The sequence below is a fragment of the Nyctibius grandis genome, chromosome 5, assembly GCF_013368605.1.
Source record: "Nyctibius grandis isolate bNycGra1 chromosome 5, bNycGra1.pri, whole genome shotgun sequence".
NCBI lineage: Eukaryota > Metazoa > Chordata > Aves > Nyctibiiformes > Nyctibiidae > Nyctibius > Nyctibius grandis.
In genome coordinates, this window is record NC_090662.1 from 67455369 (window position 1) to 67482397 (window position 27029).

General features: G+C 43.9%; 1 long non-coding RNA gene across 1 annotated transcript; it reads right to left on the reverse strand.

The window, feature by feature from the left end:
- Nucleotides 1-16465: 16465 nt before the first annotated feature.
- LOC137664228 (uncharacterized) lies at nt 16466-25632 on the reverse strand. The gene is made up of 3 exons (XR_011048266.1): nt 25298-25632; nt 24034-24151; nt 16466-17174 (listed from the first exon to the last, which is right to left on the reverse strand). It is a non-coding gene; the product is annotated as an uncharacterized lncRNA (long non-coding RNA).
- Nucleotides 25633-27029: the final 1397 nt, after the last annotated feature.

A 27029-nucleotide genomic window follows, 5' to 3' on the forward strand; every position in this document is an offset into this window, starting at 1 on the left:
GAAAATATTTCAGCTTTGGTAATACATGTGTAATAAAGTTTAAAAAATTTATTTATTCATGTATGTGCTTATACTTAGATTTTCCATTCTGTTTATAACTTTATTTATCTACATTTCTCTTCTGTGTGTTTGTGTTGTCTTTTAATATAACGAAGCATTATATTTGCACAGTGTAGAGAACAGTGCATTTACCTGGCGCCTTGATACTTAGTACTATCTTCATTTCCCATCAAGCAGAGTCATGGAATTTTAATTAATACTCAGTATAATTCTAGCAAGTTGGAAAAAAAAAGCATAACTGAAAGTCCATGAATCCTTATGTATAACAAACATGCCTGATGATGATAGCCTAAAGTAAGCAGTCATCTGTCTGTTCAAGTGATCAAATGGAACGAAAGACAGCTAGCCATAACACATCCAGTCTTATTTACTAGCTCCTTTTCCTGTTCCCAGCTATACACACAAATGGATCTCTGACTTAACCAGAGAGATTTATTTTACCAGCGTCAGAAAAGCAAAACACTGTAATGCTCCCGCAAGGTTCTCAGGGCTGCAGCTGATGTCAACGCCCTGCCTGCACCGACCTCCACCGCCACATGGATGTCTGCATCCTCTTGAAGCTGCTTCTGTGTCATTGGCACTCACAGGTCTCCATCCGTCAACCTTATGCCCATTAGCGAGCAGAGACTTCTGGATCAGACATCACAGAGAGTTTCCACCTTTATGAGAACTGCTAATCAATGTAAGCTTTGGAGAATCTGTGTGTGGATAGTGGGATAGGTTTGAGCATGGGTGGGACAGATGTGCCTCCCAGAAATGGGGTAAGGTGGCCCCCAGACTAAGCTTGGGGTGGTTAGAAAGACTGAGGTGTGAAGTCACGATCCAGCTAAACTCTTTGAAAGCCATATTTTCAGGAGATGTTCTGAATCTCTGTAACTTCTGAGGGTTTTCTTGTGCCTGTGGATGAGATCTTAGATAGATCATGTTCCAGCTGCTATTTTTTTTCCTCCAGTTAGAGGTTGAGAGTGCTTTGTATAACAGTCAGGGAATGCTATTTCAGAGGAAATGGTTGAAAATCATTCAAAAGTGATTTCTGTAGATAAATCATGGTAAGAGAGGAAGAAACAGCTAACAAACGTTTTGTGATCTAATAGAAAATAATATGGGAAAAGATCTGGACAGAACCACAGAAGGCCATCCAAACCCAGGATGAAGCAACCGTACCATTTTGACAGATATTCTTAAAGACTTTCCTGAATGGGATCCTCACTTTCCCCAGCAATCTGTAGCAGGGCTGAATTGTCCTTATTGGTACAAAGCATTTTACCTAAGTATAAACCAAATCTTCCCTTGCTGCCTTTCACAGTCTCTGCTTCTTGCTCTGCTCAACAGGGACTCAGCCCTCCTGGTGGGGCTGCCCTCACTCCCTCCTGTTGCCACCAAATAACACACAACAGTTGCAGGGCTGGGTCTTTTACCATAGACCTCCATGTTGTCTTGAGGGACTGGAAAAGCTTTTTGAGCTGATTGGAGTACATGTTCTACCAAGACTTTTGAACTAAACATCTACAGCTTGTTAGCAAAGGGGGATGGGTCTCAATGACTTGCCCATCTCCTTCCACCACCATGTTCTGGCGCCGAGTGGCTTGAGTTAGACACCATTTCCATTTCATGTCATCTGAGCACTTGAGAAAGCTATGTTCCCAAAGCACACAAACTGCCACGCCATATCGGATCAGGTCGTCTTGCAAAAATAATCAGTGAACAACTATGGGAAAATCTGTCCATTGGAGAAATTTTATTCTAAACACCCATCAGGTACTGGGCTGGGTCATGCCTTGAAATGGTGAGGGAGTTACACTGAAAGGGGCTTGATGAATATGAGAGTGAAAAATGTTGTTTTGGATTAGCCAAAAAAAATTCTTTTCAGCAAAAGGAAAAAATTTTATTAGGATGAGTTGTCAGCCTTCTGCAAATTAAAATGAAAGGACATTCCATAAGGGAAAACTGTTTCAAAATAAAACAAAAAAATGTTGTATTTAGAAAATCTAAACTGCTGTAACTTTCCCCAGCTTGCTTTGTTTGCTTTAGCTTAAGGCAGTCTGCATTTGTAGAGCACATGCTCCATCACCTGCCTGGGCTACCTGTGCTTTCTCTCCCCTTTTATCTCGTTGGTTCAGTCCATCTGCATATGGTTTCCGAGGGTCCTGCTTCTTCTTCATGAGGTTGGCACTCTGGACATGGTTTGTGGTGGATGTCCTAGAGAGAAGGACTCCAAAGACATTGGACAAAATGTAGATATAGCCTTTTTCCTAGCTCAGGAACTTCACAATTCATCCTACATTTGCTGCCAGCAGCTGCATGAACCCTAGGTAAACTTCATACAGACCAAGGGTAAAAAGTTATATTAGGTCATTTAACTTGTTCTTCTGACAATCATGTTATTTAAACTCAACATGTCGAGGGGTGTCTCTCTTTTCTGATCAAGTCCTTTAGTCCTGCAACAAGGTCAGCATTCATTTACAGGACACAGTCACTTTTACAGAGGCAAGGAGGCTTTGACAGTCCAGGTGTTTCTCACTGGTTCTGGCAGTTCCTCATTACTGCAAGACGGATGTATCTCCCTGTCTTGAATGCATTTACCCCCACAGCATTCAACTGGGTCCAAGCAGTGACCCCACTTTATGGGCTGGGAACTGAACCCCAGAGAGAATAAAGACGGGAGCAACCTGGGCAAACACATAGGTCCCCACATTTTTGCCACGCTTCCCCAGCTGCCACTGTCATGATGACAGCTAAACATTCACATGAGCTCCATATCATGCTGAGGTCCTGCTCACACAGTTCAGTAGCCCAAGATCGGCGTGGGACCAGAGCAGCAATGTTCATTGCTTGTTACGGAGGAGGAGATGATGGGGAGGGTAAAAAAAAAGAAAGACTTCTTTTTTTTTTCAGTGACAATCTCTGACTGCTTTTTCAGTGAAGTATTAACTAAGAAAATCCTGCTCTTTCCATTTGTTTTTTTAATTGTTATTATTTACTTGAAGCATATAGTTGTAGATGGGCAGTGAGTTTTCAGTGCTGACTTGTAGCTGGCATAGCAACAAAACATACACACTTGTATGTCAATGCAGTGGGGTGGAGGACATAACACTGACTACTAGCTGGGTTGCCTCATCCCTCCTGTTCTAACACCTTGATTTTCACCACAGCTAGCTTTGCTCTGTGAAAATATTGAAATTTTCCATGTTGGAGAGCTGCTTCCGTGTGGTTATTTTTGTTATTTAACAACATTAATACCCAAGAAACATTATAACATTCCATGAGGAAAACTACACTTTGTAGCAGAACATCAAGTCTGGAAGAGCAACAGTTTTCATGGCAAGGCCGAGTCTTTTGCTAATCCCAGGAAAACCTGCCCAATTTGGTCAGTTTGTAAGTCTTTACAAAATTACACTTCACAAATATGCTGTTGAAATGCCTTCAGACTTCTTGGTAGCCAAGTTCCCCCGATCGTTTTCACCGTGTTGCTCAGGCATTTGAACAGCCAGTCCTTGGGACTGCAGCTCGTGCAGTCTTCACTACCTTCACTTCAGGCCTTCCCTTGCTAACTTTTTCAGGAAATCGCTTTTGTACTCTCGGCAGTTTCTTTAATCTGATTTTTGTGCGTATGTAATGGAGTACAGGCAGGCTATCTCACAGCAAGAGTCTGAACAGATTTGAAATTATTAGAGGACCTTGGCATAGATACTAGAGGAGTATGAAGTACTTATACTGAGTTTATTTGCTCGTAATGTACCTTTGCCAGAGCCATAATTCAATTTATGCATACGGATCAACTTTTTAATACCTTCCAGGAATAATTATTCTCATGTTTTTATGTTTCAGTGTGTGTATTCAAATAAAACATGTTGCAATTGGATTGAAAAGATTGAATCCTCCTCTGAAAAGTCTCATTTAAAATTAACAGGTTTTGGCAATTTCAAAATAAAAGTAATTTTAAAACTTGTGATGTAGCAGTCTCACAAATACATTTTTGCAAAATATGAAGACATATATTCCTCTGTGTTCTTACAGACTTTAGCTTAATGAAGTGTGATTTCATTTAGTAGCTTTCAATGATACTTATGTATATATATGCATATGTATATATAAAACATAAAGTCCACAGCTCTGTATGTTCCAAATTATTTTTTGTGATCTTACCTAGGGCTATTTGAAATTTGTAATTATTGCTTCTTGACTTCATTTAGAAGGACATTCTGGTGCAGTTGCAAGAAACTGCTAGAGCTGTATGCTAAGATGCATGCATTAACAACCATGTAGGCAGGTATGAGCAATACACTGCAATCCCATACCATCCTCCAATTGCAAGAAGTGCAGTGCCATGCTTTTCTCATTATTTTAACTACTGAATATCAAAATATTAAATAACAACTCCTTAATAAATCAACATCAAAAAATTCTGTAATAGCAACTTTACTGATGGTCAAGGAGTGCTGCCAAAATCAATAAACTCATTGTCTGTGCTAAAACTTGTCAGCACTGCTATGGACCATGGAAACATATTATCAGTTGTTTTCTACAGATGCATTTGCTTTTTTTATATTTGTTGGCTGAAAATTGACCTTTCAGTTGGCCATGAAATGAATGTTCATTTTCACAGACAACCACCTGTCTGACATCGCAGCCACACCCCAGACCCCACAAACCTAGATATGCTGACAGGAAGGAGTCTTCTTGGCACAGGAGTCATCCACATTGTGTCCACATAACCAACTTCTCCAAGGTGAGCACACATCTGGAATGAGCATTAGTGCAAATCAAGCCTTGACTATGTCTGCTATCAGGTTCACAGAAGATACTGCTGGAAAACACTCTGGCTGCCATGTTACACCTTTTGTCTCATTCACCTACCACCTTTGCAGCCTGTGGAGACTCACCTCCCTAGACTTTGAGGCTTGGGGTTCTTCTGCAGTGTCCGAACCCCAGTGAGTGCTGACATCAGGCCAATGCTCCCCATCCTTCCTGCCCTTCAGTGTGATCCCTGGCGCCTCAGCTCATGAACATTGGCAAAGGAAGTGCCAAAGCCCAACTTCACATTCATACCATGCACAAAAGTGGGAATGCAGAGAGACTGGATGATTTGGCCAAATACCATCCAACATGCTTCATTGCAGCAGCGACATTGATTCTGCCTGTAGATTTGTATGGTGGTGCTCCTGCACACGGCCTCTTGGACCTAGCGCAGCAGAGACGTCACCTTCCCAGGAGATTTTGGAGGTGCTACCACAGCTTACTGGTAATACCGATAGTTTGTCAGAGATATATAACAGACACACCTATTTTTCCACCGCTGTGGATGACTGGTGAAGGTCTAGAGCACAAGTCTTATGAGGAGCAGCTGAGGGAACTGGGTTTGTTTAGCCTGAAGAAAAGGAGGCTCAGGAGAGACCTTATCACTCTCTACAACTACCTGAAAGGAGGTTGCAGTGAGGTGGGTGTCAGTTCTCTTCTCCCAAGTTAATAGCAATGGGACAAGAGGAAATGGTGTCAAGTTGCACCAGGGGAGGTTTAGATTGGATATTAGGGAAAATTTCTTCACCAAAAGGGTTGTCAAACATTGGAAAGGCTGCCCAGGGAAGTGGTGGGCGTCACCATCCCTGGGGAGGTATTTAAAAGACATGTAGATGTGGTGCCTAGGGACATGGTTTAATGGTGGACTTGGTAGTGCTGGGTTAATGGTTGGACTTGATCTTAAAGGTCTTTTCCAATATAAACAATTCTATGATTCTATAACTATATAAGACTGCAGATGACAGTGGATCTGTTGCTGTACATAGGCAAAGTCTTCTAAGAGTTAACCATAGGTTAATTCACACAGTGACTACAGATACAATATCTCACTGTGCTTCTTGTCTAGTCACACAAGTTTGTAATGTTCCTCATGTCAGCCTTATATGACTGTTTCACTTAGTGTCATTGGTGAGGGAGAGACCTTTGGAATAGAGGTCATCAATAATATCTCCGAGTGCAATAAATAAGAACAACTGGATTAATTTGATTTTTCACTAATCAGCACTCAGTAATAGACGTGTTATTCTGACTTCAGCTAAGCAATCAATGAAGAAGTTTTATTTCAATGGATTTTGAATTTTTCTAGATCAGCTGGACTGATTTTCAAACTGCTCTTCAAGAGCATAAGTTGCAACTGAAGATATTTTTTCCAGAAAGAAAGGGAATCAGAATAACTTTTCCAATTACTGCAAGAACAGCTACTATTAAAGATTTTGCTTTGGAGTGGGAAATAGTTTGTGGTTTTGTACAGCAGACATTTTTTGTGGCACATGGTCAGCACCACGTCCTCTTCTAAGAAGCCATCCGATTTTAGTCCTTGGCGTTGGCGGGGCAGTGACAGCCCCTGGAGGAAGAGCGGCTGTGGCCACCCTCACGCTTCCCCTGCTTGCCTTTCTCAGCACACCGCTAAAAAATGAATCCTCACATACTTATTTTTTCAGAGAACAGCCACGGGCTTGTTTGCACAACAGCTTTGCTAATATTTTACTTACGTGTCTTTCTCTCTCTCCATTCAAGGAAGAAAAACACATGAATTGAGCCTCTGTTCAGAGTAGCAGTCTACACGGCTTAACCCTTGCTGCCCCAGAGAAATGCACCGTCACAGCCTTCCTGACACAACGCCCGTCAGGGACAGGGCACACTTTGTCACCCACGTAGTCATGAAAAACATGGAATCCCACCTATATGTGACAACATATGCCTTTGTTGATTTCCAGTCTCAAAATCACACTTTACCAAATCCAGATCTTAAAACTGAGGTGCCTGTGTCCTGCTTGGGACTGAAAATTATTAAATACAGTACACATTACTGGTGGTTTGCTTATGCCTTACTGCTTAGAGCATTGTAATGGTGCTTGCTGCTGATGAACTGCTGTTGTTGTCAGCAGTAACGCTGTCACACACAGCAACGTGGGAGAACTTCAGTGTTTCAGATACACAAACTTCAACTTTTCCACCTGAGATACTTCGATCTCTGAGTTTTGCCCAAATTGATATTGCCCATGTATTTTTTCAGGAAGATTGAACCAAGCAAATATTGATATATATCTAATTACTTAATTACCGTCTTGAATGTTGTTTAACACCAACAGAAAAATGACGGAGTGTACAAGCATCCTCATCCATTTAATACTCCAGTCACTGCACGTCACTGTTAATGGACGCCAGCCAGCCCAGGTTTGTGGCAATGTACAACATGGTGTAGGGCTATCTTAAATTATTATTACCGGTACAACTTAGAGAGAAAAAAAATAACACTAGAAATAATAAATTCACGCTTAAGAAAATGAGCTGATGAACCACAAAAAGAAAAAAACTAGCAAACTATCTATGAACATTAATGTCAGAAACTTTGCAGTAGACTGTTTTCAATAGATCTTGCCATGGAGATATATCAGACAACAGTTTGTTCATTGGATATTGACATAGTTATTTTTAAAAAATGATTGAAACATCTCATAGAAAATGCATCTAATTTGGAATTATAAAAAAAACTTACAAGAATACCATTTTTTAAAGTACCATACTTTATGTTTTCTTTGATCTTTCATTATCTTACTCCAGATGGGATGGAATCTACAATAAACTTGTTTTTCAGGTTTTCACACTGTGTCAGGAACTGAAGTGATCAAATACCGAACCCTGCACTTCAATCACTATCTATGTGGTGATTTTTAACCATAGTCCACTTCATTGTTTATGTTCCCTACTTTGAGCTACTGATAATACCAAGCTTAACACTGGCTGAGGTTAGATGTTAACAAGGTTATCATCAGGAGCACCACCTGGAGCTGGCAGGCTCTATTGCTGCTGGGGTGAATGATGGAGTGAGTGATACCAGCTAACTCCGAGGAGTCAATCATCTCGCCCACATGTACCAGCCCGCTGCTGGGTGAAGCTGGAGAGCTCTTGGGCACACTGAGAAAACCTTGTAGAAGATCCCCTAACAGTTGCCACGCTTTTGTAAGGGCTTAAATTGCATTATTTGCTATTCAAGAACAAATTCCACGAGTCTGGCAAAAAACCTGGAATTGCGGATGACCTGCAAGCCTAACCGACAGCCTGTTGAAGGATTTCTGTGGGTCAGATTTGAAGCTGAGATGCAGTATTAGGACACACTGCAGAAAATGAGTGTATATAAAATGCATATAATGAAGAGTGCAGCTGTTGACAGCCAGACACCAAAAGAATTTGTCTAAAAATAAAACAACTCAAGAAAACATACTAGCAACTTTAGTGCCTTAACAGAAGCAGATGCAAAATGTTATAAAGTGGTAATTAGAGCGAACTGCCTGAATGCATAGTGATGTTATGCAAGACAGATCAGTCTAGAAATGTACAGCTTGTGATGAAATATTTGCTTGTTCCAAGCCATAAGAATACAGAACATTGAGTTTTGTGTTCTGAGGGCGTGGGGATGTTTGGTGGAGCCGAGGTCCTGCTGGCCAGAGGGCAGCCTGTGCTCCAGCAGGCACCACCTTCTGATAAAATTTCCTTTCCTCCTGCGTGGGAGGACAGAACCTGGGAGGATGAATCAATGACCCAAATCAAACAGATCTCCCGCAGTGCCAAATTTCAAGCTTGCACTGTTTGGTGATGCTGCCAGAGACCATGACAACAACGATGCTAACACTGAATGGGTGGCACGCATTTGGTTTCTAAAGCCTGCTGAAGAAGGGCAGCCTGTATATGCGTGTGTGCCTGTATGCACTGGACTCTGACTTTGAAATGAAGCTGTTTATGTGGAAGAGCGGAATCTCCAGCTTGCTTTTTTTTTTTTTTTTTTTTTTGCATAAGAGCTCTCTGGCAGTTTGCCTGATTTCAGAGCAGGGCTATTTTCAGAGCAGGACTATTTTGCAATTATTGTTGTCTGGTTTGTCTTATTCTTCTTTTTCTGTGAGAGACACTGCAGCAGGACGATCCCTTGGTGTACTCTCTTCTCCTGCTTCCAGGATGCAAACCTGTGGCTGCAGACAGGCTGGGGAGGAAGCAGGGGACTTGCATAGAAGGAGGACTATGGGGGTGATTTCTGTCTGCTGATACGTGTACCAGGGCTACGGGCCATACAACAATGGATGGGAACAACCAGCTCTCCTCAGCTATTTCATTAAAATAGCTCCTGAGCCCAAGGTGTTGCTTCCCTGTCGGCAGTGTGAACAGCACCGTGGTCCATCAGAAAGCACTTGGGGCACGTTTCCTAGGAGGGGGATTTGGGTAGGGGCTAATGTACAACTGATGATTGCAGCTGAGGGGTTTCCTTTTAAATGTGCCTAAAGCAAGGTGGAGGGTTGTTTGATAGTGGCTCAGTCTTTTTGTTTATTTTCCAGAATAAAGTCTGGCCCAGAGACCTCCCTTAAGGTGTCCGTCGCATTCGCTGTCCCTGGCAGGCAGGAGAAGCACGCTCCATCTGCCACGTGGCTTCACACCCTCAACAGGTGGGCAGCCTTAGTTTTACCTGGACAGCCTTGCTTGCACTGAGTTTGCTCCAGAAACCTGTTGCTCCCACCAGACTGCTATGGATGGGGATGGTGGCAAACAGAGCTCCTGCTTCGCTGTGAAAGAAAGCAATGGATCGGGCCCTGCCTCTGACCAAGAGAATCAGCTGGAGGGTTGTGGCTGCATTGTGAGAGCTGCTCCACAGTTACAAATGCAAATTTCTTCTCCTGCCATTCTCTGGGAAAGATGAAGGAGCAAAGGGAGGACCTTGGTTGGAAAATACACCTTTGAAAATCCCAAGCTGTAAGCAGAAACATTCAGTTTCCAAACTCAGACCAACTAAATGTCACAGTCCCCTTATCCTGTTAGGATATTAATTCGTCATTTTAAAGGAAATAAGTTACCCTCTGTGTTTTGTCTTATCCTCTTATATCAAGATTTATCCAAAGTTCTCATGTACTCTCAGGTTCATTTACACAGAAATGTAAAATCCTAACACTATACCAGTAAATGCATTTTTCGCTAATGAAACTGCAAATCAAAAATGCTCAGGTTTTAATTGGATAAAATAAAAGTTTGCATTAACATGTACTCACGTTTACACTGTATGTGTGCATATCTATATACAAGTTTGCTTAAAGCTGTTCAGGAAAAAGCATGCCTACCATTGGATACACAATTTTAGAACCAATTTAATAAAATTAATATTTTTAATGGTCAGGAAATAGAGAAATTAAAACTATGGTAAGTGGGAGGAAGGGAGGGAAAGAGGTAAGAAATTGTGTGATTTTAGAGATCAAAGAGGAGCTAAAAGAAAAGGAACGGTGCTGTGCTGAGATGTTAAATCCAAAACACGCCCCTGGAAGATACACTAGGTGCATTACAGGCTAGACTTTTTGAAACACAATGATCACCTCGTTTATTTTTTAAACGACATTGTGACTAGAAGCATTGGCAGGTTCTAAAGTGTGTCTGGTATAGCCATCATGGATGAACTACTGAATTTTCAATACCCTTCAGAGATACTATCTGATGGACCATTGTCACTGTTGCTAAGCAGATGAAACAAACGGTAAGTGAAGTGGCCAGAGCATCATTTCAATAGCACACAGAAGAATTCAGATCAGCAGTATCACTTTTGGGGGCCTTGCCCACAGTAAGAACCCAAAGCCAAACATAGCCATTAGCTCAATAAAAGTCTAGTGAACTGGGAATCCTCGTTAATTCATTCAGTAAGGGGGCACTCTCTGATTTGTTTGCCAGGAGCATTAGTAAATAAGATCCAGCTGAATGTGACCTAAGCCACAGGACTTGTTCTCACTCAACTTTGCACAATAAGAGGCAATGAATAAGGAAAGAACGTACGTCTTCCTAAAAGGAACTGAGTATTTGAAAATACTATTTTAAAAAATAATTGTAAAGACCTGTTCAGCTGGAGAAAGGATATTGTGTTGTTCCTGCGTTTTGAGCACACACATCCCTTCTGCTATTATTAGGGGCTCAGTTTGTAGCAGGAGCAGAAAACCAGATGGTAATCCCCAGCCTCAATAAATGGGAGTCTTTCGGTGTGCTATCATCTGCTCGCCCAGCCTGTGCGTTGTGAACTCAAGGCCCAATGTGGGGGTATAGAAACTATTTTACTGACAGATGGAATTGTTGCTAGTTAAGGACAGATGTTTGTGTATGCCATTTATTAAGGTCTGCATGTTGTCAAACACTTGGTTACAAGAATGGGAAAAAAAAAAACCAAATTAACTATTTCTTCAGATAAAAGGTATTTTGTTCTGGCAGGGTTAAAGAATTTCACATGCTTGTGCATGCTACTATGAAACTAAAGTAATTTCAGAATTTATTCAAATAGAATTTGATTAGAATTAATTCGTAATTAATTTCATAAATTGCAATATGTTTACAACATGTTCAAAAGCCATTTGAAAAGAAAAAGTTGGTTTTTTTTTTAGTGTGTGTTTAAATATCCTTCTCTCTCCTACTGATAACAACCATGATGGAATAAAGTTCATATAAAGATGCCACATTTGTAACCTGTACAAGAAAGAAACCAGGCACAGAAGAAATTCATACTAAGGACAGACAAACTTACTGGAACCAATGGGAGAAGAAAGAAAATTAAATGTATATAACTAAAGAAAACTAAACAAGATTAGATCCCAGATATATTAGAGGGATTTGAGATTCATATAGACCTTGTACTCTTTTTTGCACAATGGCCAATCGAATCCCAGCCTCTGCTCCAGGGAATATTCAGTGATCTCTGTACAATGGACCGATCTGAACCACAGTACAGACCAAGGGGTGCACTTCAGAGAACAATATTGCTTTGGTGTATTTGATGTTTTGAAGGAATATATGCCATAGTCTGGTGTATTTGAAGGAGTTTCATTTCCAGAGTCTAAATATTGACATTTAGATTATCTCACTTAACTTACATTAGGTACTTCTCTTATAGTCTTTGCGACCTCCTGAGAAATAGGTGGTGTTTTGTCCTTCATATTACAATATGTCCACTTGAGAAACAGCCATCTGATAGCAAAGCAAATTTGTATAAAACAGCCACAATGACATATTAATGAATGTGCTTGATGTGCCTTGGTCCTCAGAGTCCAGCTCACACTCAGGTAGCTGCTGTCTCCAAGAACCTCTGAAGGGGACGCAGATGTAAATACTAAGTGTCAAGGCACAATGGCAAATAAATGCTTCTGGCTGATTCAAGAAAACTTTTTTTCCTATTCAATTTAGGTTTTAAAAAACTTGATTTCTGCTTTCCTGAAAACTAGGGAGGGTGTTGTGAACATCTAAAATTTGCTGCTGTAAATTTTATTTTGCAGATCCAACCTTTATCTTCAAAGAACCTTCCACGCTAGTGGTATCTAATGACGGCCATCTCAACATCCACGTTTTAATACTGACAAATGAAAAGTTGAGTAATGCACTCAAGACAGCAGATCCTCCTCAAGTTTCTAACTCAAAACCCGAACGAACTCTCGGTTTCATCCTTCCTCAAATACTCCTGTCCCCCTTTTCCATATGACATCTGTGAGTTACCCCACACAGAGGTCTGACCCTTTTCCAGGGAAAAGCTATCATCCTGTCCTCCACATTGATGTAGTAGCTCTTAACATGCCTCTCAACAGCATTTCCTTCAAACACTTTAGACTTACAGAGAAAATCCTCCTATCCCACTGGAATAAGCTGATTTCTAAGGAAAAATATATTACAGCTACTATGTGTTCTGTGATTGTTAGAAGCCTCACTGGGCAAAGTTTTGTGTGAGAAGGAAAGCCCTTGGACAGCCTCATCCCAAGAGTTAATACAGAAATGGGAAAGCTTGGTCCAAGCAGAGAGAGCAGACACTGATGTACGAGAGAACGAGATGACTGTGAGCAGCCCTTCTGCAACCATCTTCTGATTCCATACTAATTAGCCATTGCATTATACTGCCAGAACACCCTAGCATTACCAATACTAAACTGGGGCATTTTCTATGAACCTTATCTAGACCTGCAGGAACCAAAAGCCATTATTTCCCATGAGAGTCAGAAGTCCCATACAGTGAAAACAGCTACATTTATCACACTCATCTCCCTATGTATAGGGACACAGTGAATTTATTTGTAGGGAGGGTAAATAAGCTATCAGTTTAAGCCACACTGGGCTTTCCAGGTGGCTAGACAATAGCTTATCTACTTGGCAGAAGCCAAATCCTCTTCCAGTAAATACACTCCAGCCAGCTGTGCTATCTATGGCCCATAGGTATTCCCCAGTACCTGTCAAAGTCCATCATCTCCTTTGTTTTCTCCTGCACCTCAATGGACAGTAGTCACTGTTTCCCTTTATTAAACAATAATTGAATCAAAATATAATAGTAAATTTATCATAATATTCTGGGATGCTTTCCCTCTGGGACTTGACCACGTGAAGGAACAGTACTCTAATGGTGTGGTACCCCTCACGTGAAAGCTTGCCAGAGAGTGAGGAAGATACACAGCAAACAGCAAGTTATTACATTCAGTTCTCCAGCACTTTGTTAGCAAAGAAGGCTTCAAGCATCCAAAAATACAAAACGTTCTAAGCAAACAATAAAATTTTGTGAAATTAAAGTATAGTCATCTCCCTCCTCACCTTCAAAAAACACAAAATGAGATGGCTGGATTTTGAGTTACAAGGTTTAACAACAGAGCAGGAAGGAAATGAGCCGTTTGCCTGTATGTGATTTAACTAACAGTGCTTGGTCTGTTACAAGCCTGTCGATGCAGGGCGTTTTTGTTAAACTGGGAATCTGAAATGTGGCTTCCATAAAAAGCAGAGCAGCAGACTCCCTTGTAGGTGTGTGGTCAGTCACAGGAAGTAGTTCATTTGAAACCTTTAGGGGTATTCTGCACTGCAGAGGAAATTTGTACCCAGTAATGGCAAGAGTCCATCTCTGACACCCACACGCGTGCACCTCCAGCCCTGAATCCGGAAACTAGTGATTCAGTCAAATGGGGTCCTCAGATTGTTATGCAGAGGTGAAATGTGCACTATCCAAACAGACAGGAACACTTCAGGGGTAGGAATATGAGATCTGATAAACCTGCAATGAAAAGAACCTATATCCCAGCAAACCCCAACAACACCTAGCAGGACAGGTGGTTTAGGGAAGCAAGAACAGACTTGGATTTGGTATGCTGATGACTGGAGAGAGAGAATTAAAAGAACAGTCTCATCACCAACTGGAAGTGTTATCTAGTAAATATCACCCCTTCCAATGCAGCCTTTACCTCCTGCTTTCATCAAAAGCCCTGTGCTTCGCCATGGTTAACGAGATCCACATCCACTAGGTCCACAAAGCTCCTGATGAGCTCACTAGTTTGCTTAAGAAAAACCTTCATTTTCTGATCAAATCCCCAAACTTCACACAGAAGGATAAGAAGGTGGAAATAAACCATATGCAACAGTTCAGCCCCGCGGCTAATTTATTTAGGGGATTTTCTACAGACATGAGCTGAAAGTTGAGATGGCAGAACAATCCCTCATCCACCCCAGAGGGAGCACACACCGGTGGGGCACTTCCAGAGAAGTGCCAGACAGCAGCACAACAGTTCAAAATGGCCACCACCAACTTCAGTCTGCAGGGTGGGAAGGGGGGTGGCTGTACCAGCAGCCACCCCTCACAAAGCCCCTTTACCTCACTGCTCACTGCTGCAAGCACTGGCTCTGCAGCCCCTGTGGGACACTGCCGTGTGCCCTTATTCAGCTCACCGTGGAGTTCCTCACTGCTAATGTCATGGTGAGCTGGGGATTCCTACACCCGCAGGGTTTCCCACCAACAGAGGCTGCAGGACTCCTCACTGTGTTTCCCAGTGACCCGCTGGGATGGGGCCACCAGCACTCAGGTGTTTCTAATGTTATGACCAAACTCAGCTCTGGGCAAGGGTAGGAGACAACATCTCCAGCGAAGAGGAGATGACTCAAAGCAGCCGTGGTGCTCTGCATCCTCAATCCCTTTATGGGCCTGCTGAAGCACTCCTAGACCCACAGGGGCCAGGGCTGCTTACAGAGGATAGCTGAGTGTAAGGGCTGGCACCAGGGCTGAGCTCAAGGGAGCTGCTTCCAGCTGGTCCATGGACAAGACCGATCCTCAGGCAAGCACATGAGGGCTTCCTCCCCCCTCACTGGGAACAAAAACTGAGCAACAGCTGCCTGCAATGGCACCACCACTCTGCTCCCCCCCAGCTCCAGTTTAACATCCCAACATGCTGGAGTTGCCCTCAGCATGGGAGGGCCAGGCGCACAGCAGGTTGCTGCACACCTATATGGCAACACCCGGTAGAAACACACTACAATATCCTGGTGTGAATCCAAGGAATGTTTCACACTAGTCCTTCAAGTTTTGGGAGGGAGGTTGCATAATTCCCTTAAAGAGAGATCCCAGCCCAGCCTGCAGTCCAGGAGGGCGCAGAGAGCTCAAAATAACACCTAAGCTCTTTCTAGAAGAGCAGAAAATTTCTGTTGTTTTGATTTGTGGTCTGACTGGACTGCAGTGTAGCCTGTGGCATCTACCCCTTCTCTCAGAGGGGTTATGTGAAGACAAATCCCTTCACTAGCTGTCCACTGCGTTGTCTGCTTCGGCTTCAGCACACAATCTATGGTCAAGGCAGACTGAGGAAGACCAATGAGTCATTTGCTTCTTTGTTATCCAGGAATATTTTTTTTTCCTTCTGAATTGGAGCCCTTCTGACTCTTATTGCAAGATAACCAAATGGGACCAGTAGAGAAATTAGGGAACATGATGTAACAGTCCTTTAGGATATGATCTAAAAGCCTTTTCTTGCCACAAAACTCAAAGCAGCCAAACCACAGGACAAAAAACAGCTCAGAGCCCATTGTCTACTTTTCTTACACTGACAAGATGCTGATGATCTTCACTCCATGGAAAAACAACTCCAAAGAGTCACCCCTCAAACATGCTTTTTATACTCCATTTTCCCCATTTTCTGTATTCATTTCCCCAAGTATGTCCTAAACAACATCTACTTATGTACCATATTTTACATGGAAGTAATTAGTGTTATAAATTAATCATAATGCACATTTAAATCTACATGGCACTTGCATCCAAATCATCATCACATTGTCATGGTTACATTATTTATTACGATTTAACTGCCACCAGTGTGTTTAGAAGGAAAACAACTCTCTCAGAGAACCCAGCCATTCCATAAGTTACCATACTTGTAGTTTCATTCCTGTAACTGAAATAAAGCTTCAGTATAGCTGAGCATCAGATATGAGATTCTTACATGCACCATAAAGTTCAAAAAAGTCAAACCTTAAAGTGTTATTTTCAGACAAGACATTGTTACCTCTGACATCAACTTTATCGAGGTGAACGTGTATACTCCAAGACATAGGTCAGGTAAATCTGGTGCTTCTCAAAGGATGACACAAGGCGGAAGAATTTTTTCGATTATCTACACAGCTGTTGAAAAGTCTGTTTTAAATCCCAGGTCTGGTTGGAGGGTGAAGGTAGACTTGGTTTCCCTGAACAAAGTCTCCAACAAGAACTTGAGCTACAAACATGCTGTGGTAGTCTGTGCTGGATGGACAGGATTGATAAGAATAACTGGCATCTCTGGCAAAGTGGCTTCCTAGGGACCAGAAAAAGCCATGGGTAAGAAAATGCATAAACTGTAGTAACAAACGTGATATTGGCACTTTGGTAGCCAACTCCTCAGCAAGCACCTTCTTCTCTTTCCTATCCCAGGTAGAGGTAGCTCCAAACACATCCTTGTCAGGTGTTTCCACATGAGTTTATTTTAAAGCATCAACAGATGGGGCTGATCTGTCAGCTTTCACTTTTGTTTTTTGTTGTTTTACCAGTTACAAAAGGTCTAAGGAGGTAGGATCAGGCCCACACAGTAGGAAGCGCAGCTTGTGCTGTGCTCTTCCTTGCACTCTGGAAAATCCCCAAGCATTTTGAAGCAGGTCCAGCTCATGCACTTGTACCGTTTCCATACATTGTCCCATGAGTCCCACAGATGCTCCAGCAAAATTCTGCTCACAGATAGTAGGCATGTGAGATAGATGGACTGTACCCATGGAACAGAAGCCGCTCATCCACCTCCTGCCCTGGGCTTCTCTTTTCCATGTGCTCTTTCTGCCTGCAGAAGAATATATTAGAGGTTTAGCATATGCACATACACCCATGCACAAATACTTCTTATCTTTATGGATCGACTGCCTTGTCCACGCAAGTCCCAGCCAGATCCAAAATAATATGGAAGATGGAAAAAAAAAATGGTGTAGCCATACGACCTGTATCCCAGTACATGGTGAACACTGCACACATTGGAGCATTGCCTTAGTCTCCCCAGTAACTCTGTGTGCCTGACTGAACCAGCGGCAGTGGTGGTTGAAATCAGAAGAAGAAAGGACCTGAGCTAAGGCTCTTTTTTCCTTGACTCAAGCCTTCCCCTCTCTCACTTGTCAGGACAAAGCCTTCCAACTGAAATCAACTGTCTGGTGGTGGTTTCCTGCATGCCATGAGAAGGCAGGTATGCCAGTGGCCACAGCTACTCTCTGTTCAGCATTGCCTTTGAGAAAAATCCCTTAACAGAGGAAGAGGGTATGGGGCTGGGGAAATAGAAAAACCACCTCTTCCTTTTGTGGTGTTAGATGTGATCTCAGCAGACTATGGCCTGACACTGAAATACTGAGCTAGATGGCTGGAACTGATGGCATGGCTGAAGGAGTGGCTTGATTCTTAGATGGCCTTCAAAAAATAATTTTCTTCTTTTCTGTTCATATCAGTACCAGGAAGGCCAAGATAACTGCTGTGTGTCAGGTGGTCTTCCCCAGTCACGCTTTTTCCTTCCCTGGCCTCCATCCTAGGGAAAGTGTCTTAGACTTTCTTCCCTGCAAAACCAGCAGAAGAAACAAGGGAACTTTGAGCTGGAGCTAAGACGAATCCCTGTGTCATCACAAATGCAAAAAATCCCACTGTGCCTCAAGATATTTTTTAAAGAAACTTTGCTATTTCAGAAATGCAAGATTGTCTTGGTGAGGGAGAAGAGAACCAAAACAGGAAAACTGAGTTTCTAATATATAGCAGATAGTTGCTACTCACACAGGGGTAAAGACAATAGATCACAGGCCAAACAGTGCTCTCTCACGCTCCCTCTGCAGCCCTGAACTCTAATTCTCAATAGAATTAACACTTTAAGTTTTGGTCCCAGACCTCAATTTTTCTGATAAAACACTGGCCAGTAAGCAGATCACATTTTCTACAAATTCAGTATATATGTTCTCAGAGAAAACTGAAGTAGTCAGTTGTTTAGATGTATGGAAATATTTTCAGTTCCTCTCTCAATCAGAGGGGTAAAATTCATTTAACCTGTTATACCCACCCCCTCACTGGCCTTTAAATCAAACCCGTCTACTAATTTCTCATGCTCTGTTCAGTCACGGCCAAGTTTGACACAAGAAAATGCGTAAAACTGCACATTACACCTACAAAACAAAGAACCCTCTCCACCAGAGTTTTGACTGAATTTTTTGCTGAATTTGTGGAAAGTGCTCATGCCAACTGGAGCCACTTTTTTTACAGGAACATTCAGTTTTGGTGCTGTTTTGTCCTTGGAAAACTTCAGACCCAGACTGGCATCTCTGGTTACTACACTCAAGCCCAAGTGACCCTATCCCGTGCTCCATTTGTGAAACGATAGGAGCAGGCACCCAAAACAAGGAGCCTTATGTTCAGTTCAAGTATAGGATTTAATGTAGGTTTCCCATATCCTGGAGAAACAGTCCACCCACTCCTCTGGCTATGGTTAATCAACCTCTCAGATTTCATGAAAAAATAAAATTCTGGCCTTCTCCATTTTGAATGAGAACATTGCAGTTGTGAGAAGCCAAACAGTAAAGAAAACATTTCCCCAAATAGTGTTGTTCTACCAACAGGGAGGGTATGTACAGCTCAAACTTATAATGCCTGGGTTTGTTGTTTTTTTCCTAAAAAAGGTCATAGAATCTCATAGTTTTAAAAATGACTTACGTAAATCCAGGCTTACAAAACAAGATTTGTATGTACCCCAAATCTAAACCCCAGGTTTATAAAAGTCATCTTTATAACAAAAGACTTCTAAGTTGCTGCGTTTTCCTAATCAAAACATAAATTTCCTATAAACCCCAGGTCTAATTCCACAGGGCCCCAACCTTTTTGTCACCCACCCTTCATTTTTGGATTTGGTTGTTTTTCCACCATAAATCAGAAAATCGGAGCAGTTCGCTCCCCAGGAATGCGCCTGAGCCCCACGAGGGCTGGGATATGGGGCTGTGCGGAGAGGGAGGTGGTTTGCCTTTTGCCAAGGGGGAACCACCCACACACTGGGAGGACGGGATGGGGGCCCAGCCATTATCTGAATGGCTCCACTGCCACCGGGGGAATGAAGTAAAGCGGATACAAACAACTGGAAAAACTGCCAAAGTGTCGGGCTCCGAGTCCTCCGGAGCCTGCGGATGCTGTAATCCTTCATTGTCTGCTGAAATAGGGTCTTGATTTCCCTGTATTTGCTGTCATCATGGCTGACTTCTACTAGCTGGAAAAAGTTAACGCAACACAGACCAACATGTTACAGCACTTTCAGTTACACCTCCCCAGTCCCTCCCAAAGGACCTAGCCACCACCCCACTGCGGGTGCGATCGTGGCCTTGGATTTCTCAGAGCCCTCTCTCACTTATTCGTGGTCCTTTCCTCACTCTCACTCCTGTCCCAGTGTGCTCTGAACTCCTACTCTGAGAGCTTGTCCGTAATACAAAGAAGCTCTTGCTCTCCGTGGAGAATATTTCTTCTGCCCAGAGAGCATCTGCAGTATTAAGCAAGTTAAAGCAAAGCTGTGCAAAGACACTGGGGGTTCAGAACACATGTCCGTCTGGAAAAGAGAAGGTGAAATTGTTGTTCTATATCAAGTACACACTTATCTTTCTTGTGCACTATCTCATATTTATAGACAAGCCCTGATGTTACTGTAGCGTGTCATCAAAGCAGCTTTATTTATAATTGCTTTGCCTGATGTTTCAAAAACACACAAGACCTAAATCCCATTATAGCAATGCTAAATGAGCTGATAGTCCCCCTAACGTGCATGTTTTGATTTGGAACTCTAGACTGTGACCGATTTTTCAAGGAGAAACAGTCCTGTGAATAGGGAGCACTGAGGCTCAACCTCCAGATCATCAGCTGCCATGTATGTCAAACTAAAAGCACAACAGATAAACCAACATTTCTGTGCACTGTCCATTTAGATGTACAATGCCATGGTATGAATGGACAGTCCTGCGTTCCCTGCAAGCTCTTCTGCACAGCCGTCCTTGTCCCTCTTGTAGCTGTACATTTTGGAGTGACACCTTTGCAAGCTGAAAACTAACATAAGGGGTTCCGGGACTCAGGCATGTATTTTAGATTTGCCTGATGCAAGCTATTACAGACTATAACTTTTCCCAAAGTAGTGAGCAGATGTGAACAGATATCCTCATATCCTGTTTCAGGCAGTGCTGAATGGTCCCAGTCTGAAGGAAACATGACGTATGTGAACAGCATCCGATTGCCTGTTTTAAACAAGTTTGACCAAGAATAACAAACTCAAGGGATTTCCATGAGACAGTCTCGTGGTCATGTTTCAGGGACTGCCTCAGAAAACCTTCTGTCTTTATATTCTATATAAACTCTTCTCTCTTACTAATGCAAGCTACTAGTAGAGAACGTCCGTGTATGTTACAGAGATGCTCTGCAGCAAGATGCATCACACAATGCTTTCAGCAAAGTGTTACCTTTTCCTTCCTTGCTTGGCTATATGCTTATAAACATGCCTAATAATATTGCAACCTAGTCCTGTCTAAAGAAAGTAACAACAGCTCTTCGAGCATGATCCCTGCATTACCTCTCCTTACCAGCACCAGTCCATATTGGCCTCTTCTGCCACTAAGCTACCAAAAAAAAGAAAATGCAGTGGCACAAACAGTTCGCACAATGTCTGTTGAGACCCTAAGAAATGAATAAACCCATCCTTTTCCTGAATTGCACGGCAGGACCATGCAATTCAACCCATTGGGAGAGGAATCAGAGAAGGAAAAGCTCACCAAAACCACATCAGATTATCAACATCTGCCTTTTGCTCCAACCAGAACATCCACTTTCTTCCCTTTTCTCTTATTTCCCCTGACTGCTGCAAGAGTCTACCCACCCCTGTTCCAACAGCACTGCACAATTTCCCCTAACTGCTGTCTCTGCTCTTCCAGTCCCACTCTTCCTCCTGCTCCAGACTACAGCATCCACAAATCAGGATGCCAGCCTTATTCCCTGAGCTTTCCAGCTTACTAGCAGGCTGTGTGGCAAAACAAAAGTATGTTTTCCGCAGGCTATATGGCTTCGCATGCCTGAGTCGGACCTGCTGTTTTACATTGTCACCAGTATCAGCTTTAGTAGAATAATATAAAACACCACCCTAGAAACTCCATTATGGTAGAGTTTTTCTGTCTCTGTCAGATTTATTTGAACACCCCCAGCCGTGCAATTTCTCATCAGCAGAAAGTGGGAAACTGCCTTGGCAGTGTCCAGGCCGCTGGGATTTCTCCTCAGTGCATTCCCCTTGCAGCATGCCTGCCACAGCGACAGCCTGCCAACGCTGTCAAACCCACTGCCCAGCCTACCTGCACAAAGTCTACATCAGCAGATAAATGAGCCATCCTGAAGCAGGAGAGGACTCAAGAAACAGACATGGTTTTCCACGAGCAGGAAAATAATGAGCATAACATCCTGTACCTTTCCTTGTCCTGTTTCCTACTGCCACTCGTTGCAGCCCTAGGATTTCTGCAGATTTTTATCAGAGTCTGAGGATTCAGATTTCTCTGGACCATGTCTTGAAAGAGAAGACAAATGCACCACGAATGAGAAAGGAGGTTTTTACCATCTGGGAATGCTGCCCAGGAGAGCAGATGTCATTGTGTAACACAGTGGGATTAGCCTCACTCGTGCTGCTCCTGCACCCAGCCCCTCCTCTGCTCCCTGCCATTTCTGCTTCAGGCATTTTGCTGTCAGAAAAAAGGCATCTGTGCAGATGTTTCATGCTGTAGTGCCTGACTGAGGAGCTGATTATTACCATCACCCGATTTCACGTTTTCTTCCCTTCACATAGATTCTCTCTCCAAAGCCACCGATACTTAGGGGGTTGCTGACCTGGCTTCCAATCAGCACTAGCTCCTCTTGTCGTGTTGAAAGAAGAGACCCTCTTCTCTCTGACCTCACAGTGATAGCACAGGGCAAACACTCACAGGCGCTTGAAGTGCTGCCTGTGAAAGTTTTGGGGAGATTTGTGAACGTCTTTTTGACCATGCCTCACTCCAGGTGGTCAAAGCGTGGTGATACTCAGCAAACTATTTGTTCCATTTATAGTAGGATGATCTCTATCACAAAAACAGGCCTCTCTGAACTACTTAGTCCTCTGGGGATCTAGACTCTGCCTTACTCATGCTACATCTTTTCTGTTTTCCACCGATGTGACGTAGTGGCTTTTATTGATCACCCCATCCCAGGTGCTCTCACTGTTTTGCTGTTTGCTAGAGACGCTCCGGGTAATTCCTGCCACTCTCCACAACCTGGGACCTGGCACTGCCCACACCAGATAGTAGCTCAGCAAAGGACGATGCCTCAGAGGCTGGGGAAGCCCTGAGCCTGCTGAGTGCAGATGCCCTGAGAGTCTGGCAGCCTCCCCAGTGAGTGCCGGATTCACCAGCCCCCACGCAGTGACGTGCCCAGATTGCGTCGGATGACTCAGACTCAGCTTTATCGCTGGGGAAGCTGTCAGGATAAAACCTCGGCATGCTCACTTACAAGAGCGCAGTAATGGAGGGGAGCTATGAGAAGATAAAATGCAGAAGGAGCTACCGAGATGGCAATTGGTCACTGTCTGAGCACTAATTCACTGGCCTGCTTACAGCTCGCTTGCCCTGCGGAGATCTGAAACAAACTCCTCTCTTTTCCCAGCTGTTGAAGAAGGCCACCAGAGAAGCCACGCTCTTTTTCTAGCCCCAGACAGGAGAAGGGGACATCCTACCTACCTCTCGCTCCCTCAGACTAGTTTGGAAGATAACTATACGGCGATGCACACCACTTCCTCTAGGCATAAGACATACACACTTTTTAATATTTTAAACAAGGCTGCCTTCTACAGCTTACAACCTCCTTCAAATATGATATATCATGAGCAACCATCACTGCACAAGATTTCTTTTTAAGCTCTGCACAGAATGTATAAATAACATATAGAAAGAAATACAGGTCACAATTAGCTTAAGCTGTAGTGCCCCTGACCTCTCTTCTTCCCTGTTCCTCTCCCCCAAGGCAAAGGCCACAGTAGTTTGTGGGGTTGTTTTCTGCTTGGAAAAGCCCTAGCTGTACAGCACGTTCACATCCAAGGAAAAGCAGAGTCACCAGCATGTCATGCTCACTGTGTACCATGGTAAACTGGATTCAGACAAAACGACAAATTACAATGCATGCAACAACCACCGACGCTCTGTATGCACAAGAGGGACAACATATCCATGATAAATTAGTCACTATCATTCCCTTCACCATACTTACATCCTTATTTCAGCCCTTGATTTCCCGTTTGTAAATACATAAGAAAGGTTCACATATTTACAACCTTAGCTCAGCATGGTGTAACATCAAGGAGGCAGAGATACTACTCTAAAATATCTCCCTGTTCAGACCAGAGCCACCCCCAGTTTTGATTAGTCTGCAAAAACTGCTTCCATTTTCTCTAATTCATGTTTCACCTCCTTCCTCTTCCCCTTCTTACTGTGCTAAGAGAGGCTGCTTGTGCTCCATGAAATGTTCCCTCATTACTCTCACATCCAAGCAGACAAGGGTTTTCAATGATTTTCAATTTTGGAAAAGAAGCTGCATGACAGTTCCTTCCCCAGTAAGTATGTCAAGAGGTAAGCACACAGATCTTTTACCTTTGAAATCTATCTCGTATTTCTGTGAACCATTTTGAAATTCAAAAGTGCACTGATGACTTTGAAACCATGGCTCCCCATCTGCAGAAGTTACAGGAGCAGCACCTTGTTCTGGATGCTACAAAGGAGAGGGATCTTTGTTAGCAATGGGCTCTGGGCCACAGTGGTGTCGCACACATAGCAGAGTTGGATGTAGCATCTATACAAGTCATGAGGAGAAGTCAGTGATTTAAATCAGTCACATCATGGACTCATCTCTGAGCTACAGCAGGATGTCTCTGCTGTCTTTGCCAGTCCCTGCACCACAGCAGATCAGAAGGGCTCTCTCCTGTCCATCTCTGCTCTCTGTGTCCCCCACCAACCACTGCTGGTGGCTGCAGTGCAGCCTTAACTACCTGTGCATGTCACCTCCCTTTACTGCCCTTGCGCAGTACAGTGCCACCCGCCTTGCTCCCCACAGGGCTTCACCCTCCTCTGACTGCCCTGGAGGAAGGAACAGAGGCTCCCTGGAAGGAGGAGTTGTGATTCCAGGCTCCAGAATTATTTCCAAGTGAGCTTATAGATGGGGATGTCTCCTGGGGCCTTTGATGGGAAAAGCAGGTGGTTTTCAGGGATTTGTTTTTCAGCAGAAGTATGCAGAAAATTAACCCTTCTCACATACACAGAATTTTCAAATTAAAATGACTTTTCAACAAATTCCCCAGCCACCTGTAAAGGCAGCCTGTTTTCAGAGCTGGATTTCCTGGGTGCATTGAGAAAAACCAGAAAAAATGACACAAATGTGCGAGGTGATCAAGAAAGCACTGGGAGAATATCTTCATCACTTTTATTAAATAAAGCTAGCAGGTGCTAAGTTCAAAGCAAGGAAAAGGAGAGCTTCCTTCAAGCAACACTCAGTTCAGCTGTGGGAATACTCACCACAAGATGTTGTGGACGCTAAAAGTTTATACAGATTTTAAAAGTGATGGAATAATTACCGAAAGAAGAACGCATCCAGGGTTATCACATATATAGATACCAACTCCAGTGCAGGAGATCCCCAAGCCACAAGTTGCTGGAGGCAGGGAGAGCATTTTGGAAAAATATCTCTACATGCCTGTCTTGAGCTTATAATTTCCTTTGGGCACCTCTGTCATCCAGCGATGGGGATGGGCTCTGAAGGTAGATGTACCTCTTGTCCTGGTACGCTACAGCCTTTCCTGCACTTTGGGGGAAGGAGACAGCAGGAAGGGAATGACTGGCACAGAGTGAGGGAGATGCTCACCTGCTTCCCATACTCAACCCAATGGTTGTGCTCATCCAGCCAGTACCAGTAGCTTTCCATCCTGCCCATGGAGCGGGCATCAGTGATTGACAGACAGTGTAGAGAAATGACCACGGGCAATAAAAAAGGCAGATCAGTTTCTGGCAGTCCCAAAAGCATTTCCAGTAAGTCTGCAGCCCTTCGGTGTGCTCTGCAGCCCTCCCTGTCTCTTACATCCTCCTCCAGCTCTTCCTGCTATGGCTCAAAATCTGCACTAACCTGCACTTAAGTGCTCAGCAGCTGCGATTAAATCGTGACTTTTTAGTGGAGAGGGAATTGATCTGGTTGTGGTGCAGATGCTCATGAAGAGCAGGACCCAGCAGATCCTACAGGATGCTGCCGGTTATCACTGAACTTGTGCGATACCTCCCAGCTCCCCCTCAGCCCCACACCTCATCATGACCACCCCCAGCTCTCCCTCTGCCCCTCTCCCCAATCCTGCACTCTCCTACACACCTTCCCTCCCCTATAGCAGCCTCCAGCCCTCCCCGCAGAGGGGGTCCAGAGCCGGGCTGGCCCCCGTGGGCGGCATGGCCGGTGGCTCCCCCCACACCCCGTGACGCTCCCACCACCGGCGGATCTGCCCCATCCCCTGCGGCCGCAGGTTCCTCTGGAGCGTGGCTGGGAAGGGAACGCGAAGGCCCACAGGATGAGAAGGACCGATCTGGGCGTCGCGGTGAGAAAAGGAGCGGTCTTGCAACGTGCCTTGAACGCCTCCTCCGCCTGGCACAGGCAGCAAAGCATGAAAGTTTGGGTAATTTTTTCCTAATTTTCCCCCTCCTTTATTCTGTGCCATTTTCATTGTCACTGTCAATTGCAATGACTCTGCACACATGTCCAAAGACCCATCTCACAGCTGAAGAACAGGTTGTCACCTGGTTTTGCCCTGTTTCAAGGAGCACTTTTTTCCCTTGGAGTTATCCTGACTAAAAGATCAAGAGGCCTGACACAGCGTGGGTCCTGTGCCCCATCACACGGTGCAGTCACGCACAGGGGCTCCCAAACCCACCCTCAGTTCCCACTCCTTCCCGCTCCCTCTGCTTAGGCTGGGGCTGTGTCCTTCCTTGCACCAACATGTTGTGAAAGATATTGAGGTGTTGAAGCAAGTCCAGAGGAGGGCAACCAAGCTGGTGAAGGCTCTGGAGGGTATGACTTATGAGGAACGGCTGAGGGAGCTGGGGTTTTTTAGCCTGAAGAAGAGGAGGCTCAGAGGTGACCTTATTGCAGTCTCCAACTGCAATAAGGGAAGGGAGGTTGTAGCGAAGTGGAAGTCGGCCTCTTCTCCCAGGCGACTAGCAATAGGACAAAAGGACACAGCCTCAAGCTTTGCCGGGGAGGTTCAGGTTAGACATTAAGAAGTATTTCTTCTCAGAAAGAGTCATTAGACATTGGAACAGGCTGTCCAGGGAGGTGGTGGAGTCACCATCTCTGGATGTGTTTAAGACTGGACATGGCACTTAGTGCCATGGTCTAGTTGACATGGTGGTGTCAGGACAATGGTTGGACTTAACGATCCTAGAGGTCTCTTCCAACCTGACTGATTCTGTGAACATCTGCACATGTCCTGGAGACTGCTCTGTGGAGGATCCCCTTCTTCCCATCCTCCCCCCCTTCATGCTACTGTAGCACTGACTACTTACAATCCACAAAATGCTTCCCACCCCTCTTGTGCCCCTGCCTGCAAGCCTTTTCC